We start from the raw sequence: 6,100 nt of genomic DNA on the forward strand, positions 1-6,100 counted from the left end.
AACGTGGAACTGACTTCACCATACACCGTTTTCAGAAATCTTTTTCCCACGAGTACACAGAATCTACCACATACGGTCCGCGTTTCTATAAAAACATTGGCGTTATTTTAAGAAGGGTACATAATTCATTAATACAAGTGATAGGTGATCTTCAAATAATATAGGAACGTTGGAAAATAAAAGAAATGTACATCTCTTATAAAATATACACAACATTTTAACGTACAGAAAATAAATGAACTTTGTATTGGAACAGTGCATAAACTACATTAAGTGCAAAACTACCACCATTTTGTTTAATTGCCTCGAATATTCGTTCCTCTGCGCTGCACATACATTTTTGTAATGTTATATGAATTTTGCTCTGGTGGGAACTTTCGTATTGTTGTACTGTTTCCCAATAAAATCTTCAGCAAGTACAATAGCCGAAATAAATGAAAATAAATTGAAATTACGTAATATTCACAGTTTCTCACTTAAATCGATTTTGTTCACATTCTGAAGTGGTAAATACATTTTGCGATCAAATTTGAAATCAGCATGTCAAAAACATGTCTTTAAAAATGCAATTGTACGTGGTATTGGACAAATCTTAATTTTGTTGGAATATTTCAAATATAATACAAATTTTTAAGGTTAGACAATGTTTATACTACATTTTTCTATTTTTTTCGTATTCTGCAACATTTTAGCTTTAATGTAAAAAAATTCATTGTTTTATCTTATTTCTACCAAAAGTTCTTCTCACAGCCTCATTCGAGGTTGTAAACAACAATAGAGGACCAACTAAATGATACTGATTCCTAATATTGATATAATAATCGTATTAATAATAATTATATCATTTAAATAATCTACTAATAAGAAAAGACATATATGTTACATAAAACACGTTATTATATCACAAAAATAAGATTAAATACACTGATGTTTGTACGATAATTGTAGTGTTCTTAAATTATCTTACAATTGTATCCAACAATTATTTCGCTATAGAGGAACACAACCTCAATGGAAATTCCTCTAACATAGACCAATTGCAGAGGATCGAGAGCTCACGCAGAAACTGTGTCGAACAGACAAAAGGGTGAAGCAATGGCCGAACCAAAGTTCTAGATTCGCAGTTTAGAAAATCTGTTTTAAGGCGAGGAATATTTCGTAAGAAAAAGATGGGGGACCATGGGTCTCCGCAATGGCGTTGCTCCCAGTTCCTACTCGTCGGCATTTCTGTCCGCAGACTCTCGGATCCCTTGAAATCCCATCGTCTCCCTCTGATCCGGCTCGTTCGCTCGACCCTGCCGCGATAACTCGCTCTCTAGTGGAGCGCTTACGTAAGAAAGACGTATACCTATCCTACCTACCTACCTACCTACCTACCTACCTATCCTACCTACCTACCTACCTATCTACCTACCTACCTACCTACCTACCAACCCACCTCTTGGCTATTCAAGGGATCAAGGCAAACCGGTAGGCAGGCAGGCAGGCGAAGCTGGCAGGCAAGCAGACAGCCAGCCAGCCAGGCGAAGCTGGCAACCAGAGACCAGCCACTCTAGGACGCAGGTATAGGTACAGGCATAGGTATAGGTGTAGGTGAGTGGGTAGGTGGGCACATGTCGCACGAACCACCGCGCATGCCCTCCGATAAACCTGCCAAACGGATAGAAGACCGTGCAACAAGGGAAATACCTTAGCTCCACCTTCGCTAAGTGTTCGTCTGCCCTTTCCTCGGCGTCCTCACCTTTTCCTGCTCCTCCTCCTACCTGCAGATTACACCTGACCGTTCGCTTAACCTGCTAACCCGGAATGAGTCAGCTTCGTTATCCGTACGCTCGCCAAAATCACTAGAAACCACGGAAATTGTAGAACGCGAGACGTTCTCCATTGATCCTCACCATAATACTGTAATCTCATTTGTTATGAGCAACCTCGGCACCGAAAGCAGTTCCAAATAACAGGAATTAGGCGCAAGCTTAGTTCTGTTTCTCTCATGCTTTCCGTAACTGCGAATCGCAGTTTTATATGTCATATGCAACAATGCAAAAGAGTTTTAGACACAAGCGATGTACCCTTGGCTTAACGCGAACCCTTTAGTCGAATACCAATTTAATTCTGGTAGTGCTAAACGTTTATCGTTGTTGCTTACATTTGCGAAAAGTTTATTTAATGACGGTGTGCTTCTTGATAAATTTTGCAATCCTTATTTCTCACAATTTTTTTTCAAACTGTGTCAGATTACATCATCAACTTAATACAAGTCTATTCGCTTAGATACAATATTTTCAGCTAGCACTGGAGGTGTTCAAAAAGTTGGAATTGGACAAATTTCCGTTGCTCTTACGACTCTAAATCAAAATCACAGTTTCATTCTAAATGTACATACGTCGTAACAGAAGAGTTACAGTCATGAGACTTTCACCGTGTCACGGTTTTCCCTGCCTCGAAGTGGACTATCATCATTACTTTCAGCCGCCTCACTAATTCAGCAAAAGCGTTTGGAAGGAGGGGCGGCCGGGATTCGCGGGGAGTAAATTTCCCGAGCAGCCCGGACTAAATAGTTGCACAAAACCGCAGGCTGCAACCACCTGTACATACCGCTCGTTAGTTCGGCACGGTTCTCCTCTTCCTTATCCCTCTCCCCCGATCGTGAAGACTATCCTGCGCGCGCTGTAATCGCGGCATTACGGCACGCGCTGCGTTACGCAACCCCGGACTAGGTTTCGAGGATAACGAGGCCCGCACAGGATGGGGAGGGGGAGCAGCTCTACACAGGTGAAACGGAGGCGTTAATGAGGATGTCGCGGGGATGGAAAACCGAGAAAAAGCACGATGGAAAATGGAACCGCGCGGTGTCCCAAGCTTGAAAATTGAAGATTAATGCAGCGACCGACGGTAAATATCCGCGATCCTTGTAAATCGTATTCAAAAGCAGCGTTCTCGTTTCGAACAGACGTAGAATCGTGGACTTCGATTTTATTCCACGGAGGAGGATCGTTCGTTTCTGCTTCGCGACTATGAGCTGATCATCTCCGGGTTCGCGGTAATCTTTCGCTGCACTTTGGAAAGCTCCACCTCGCTCGTTACCGTTGCGATTTAGTCGCATCGCGAATGCGTTGCGTCCTCCTTTGCATCCTGATATTACTGCAATCCCATTCCCTCTGTCCGGGATACGTTCCCAGCCACTTCGAGCATTAAATTCGTATTTCTTTTAACTTGTTTAGGTTGTCGCGTCTGGATGCAACATGGCGCAGGTTATCGGCGCACCGTATCTTTCAAAGCTGTTTTATAGCCGTTTTCGCATTTAGGATGTGAAAATGGTGCTTCGAGCATTTAATTGACGCCGCATTGGCTTCTTAACGATCAGATTTCTCTCTGATGAATTATGTTTGCCCTGGGGCATTATTTACACTCTGAATCGCGATGACGAGCTCCTGACAGGACATTGCACGCGAAATACGGCGGATAAAGATGAAATACGGCCCGCCCATGGGGGTATAGATCGTTTCGAGCAGCCTACAGACCGTGTCGTTTATTTTATTATCGGAGGAACGGAGGTTGGACAATTTTACGACATAGGCAGGGACATAATGGAACGTAATGGCGGCCGGGGGGTTGTTTGTCACGCGATGGGAAACTTTTTAGCGGCGATAACGTCTGAATTACCCCACTGCTCCACAAAATCCAGTTTCCCGGCATCTATTGACTCAGGCCCGTAAAACCGATGTCTTAACGATCTCGGCGATTGTGTTGCTCATGTCAGATGGGCCACGAACGAATCGGCTGCTCTCGCTTAAAGCAGCTTTTATTCGTGCACTCATTTGCCAAGATCGAACTCCGGGATTTTTCCGCAACAAACTACGGTATCGTGAATCGCAGTTGACTTTGTATTTTTTGAACGATTCCGGCTTCCATTCAGTTACCAACCCCTTTCATTTGCAAGCGATGCTACCGTCGCAATTACACCGAATCTGCGCCGGTCGACGCGTTCGCGAACAAATCCTCTGTTCGCAAAGCTTCGTTTCGCGGTAGTTTCAGGCGGACGATTTACCGAGGCGAAATTTCAACGTAACTTTTTTCTACGTGAAGTGCATGTCATATTTGCACGGGACCCTCGAATTCACCGTGGAAAATTCAAGATCGACGGTGAAGATTAAACAAGGGGAGGCGAGATTCGATTTTCTTCGGCGGCGATAATTACACGGCGTAGACGAGATAATAAATTGGCGGCTCGTCGTTCAGACTGCACGCGGTTTCGAACAACGTCGTTGCAACGGCCGTGTTATCGAAAACGGTGTTCCTGTCTGTGACAGCGGAGCGCAGGATGTTACACAACCGCCGGTTATAATATATTCCGCATACATCGGAATACGCGAGAGTTAGTCGGCCAGGCCAGGCCAGGCCAGGAGAGGCCAGGAGAGGCCAGACCAGGCCAGCGTTCGTGTTGACTGGGACGAGCGCCGCGAAGAGCAGGGAGGTCGAGGAGTAATTAGGCCAGTGAAACGGGTCGATCGATTCCGCCCCGAAAAAGCTTCTCCCTGCTCCGAAAACCCATTTCAGGGAGCCCCGGCACAAAGGCGGCGCTACGGACGCCCCCTCTCCTCTCCTCTTTGTACTCTTTCTCGCGCACACTGTTCCGCTACCGGTCCGTTTCTTCCGATGTGCAACTTGCTCGGCCCTTGGTCGTTGCACTTCCGCCAATGACTGTTCCCTAATACGGCCGCGCATCAACGAGCCCGAACAAACGGGAATTCTCTCCTCGAGAACGTTCGGGGTAAATACAATCCTGAATGGTCTCGCGAAAATCAGCTAAATAGGAAAACAAATCCACGGCGTTGTTCGAGCATTCGGTCCACTGCAATGCAGATAGCTCTTCCACTTTTCTATTTCCATTCAAGTCTCTATTTTCATTTTTTTACGTCTTTTCTATCTGAAAATGTTAACACTGTACAACCCTTTATCACCGGTAACCCTAAATGCTTAAAGACGGTTCGAAATATATCTACAGAATTCGAAGAAGTCTAATGATCTGATTTTTTGTCGGAACGTACTAGTGAATGAATACAGACAATTTCTCATTGAGGAGAAAATGCGGAAAATGTCGGTTGTTAAAAAATTGCATTAATAATCAGCCGCTTTCATTATAATACCGCATAAGAATTGTTACAAGAATTGTGTACAGAATCAATTAAATATGTATGTTGCTCGTTTCCATCGTCAATACAGTAAATATACATTTTCTTTCTTGTACAGGATTTTATTAACGACAATACAGTGTTAAATAACGCAACTGCCGAAGAAATCATAGTTCAAGGAGAAAATAAATAGAGAACAGAGAAAGGCAAAACGGAGAGCATCCAAACGAACAAGATCAAAGGCAGGAGACATGAATTGTAAACAAGATCGCATTAACAATTAAGTGGTGAAAAGCGGAGCATGGTAAAAAGAAAAGAGCATGAAGGACGACAATAACGTCCATTATCATCAACTACAAAGGAGCTGGGAGTATCGGATCTACGTAACCATAAAAAGATCCATGAAACGCCCACGCATTCGTGGCCCGGATCGTGGCCCTTTTGTCCGTTCAGGAAGACGAATACGGTCGGCGAACGAATTAACGCGACCCTGACGGCCGGCGTTACGCAATTTCCGGGAAGAAGCGATCGCCTGCTCGCCGGTTCTCATTCTTCCTGAAGGAGAAGGTATTGGTGGCCGTCCTTGAAGCGCCCTTGGCTGCGCGGGCAGGATCGACTCTCGTTGGAAAGCTCGGGTTTTGCCGAGGGTTGGGCGTGGTCTCCCGGTGACCTCCTAGCCGGCAAGGCGGCCATCTTTGAGCGAGTCCGATTGTCCGGGCTGCGAGGGTGAAAGTTGGGGTGGATTTTCGGCAAGGTACGAACAACGAATCCTTCGACTCTGCCGCGAGAGGAGACGCCCACACCTCGGTATCTTTCCGATCCGTTTTCGTTTCGGAACACTTCACTTTCGTTTTCCTACCATTTCCCACTTTTCCCTGCCGTAAATTTGATCTCCGATACACGTTTCTTCCCAGACAATTTTCAGGATATCTCATTTACCTTGAATCTGTACGCGAAACTTGTTACAT

Source organism: Augochlora pura, chromosome 7 (assembly GCF_028453695.1).
Source record: "Augochlora pura isolate Apur16 chromosome 7, APUR_v2.2.1, whole genome shotgun sequence".
Taxonomy (NCBI): domain Eukaryota; kingdom Metazoa; phylum Arthropoda; class Insecta; order Hymenoptera; family Halictidae; genus Augochlora; species Augochlora pura.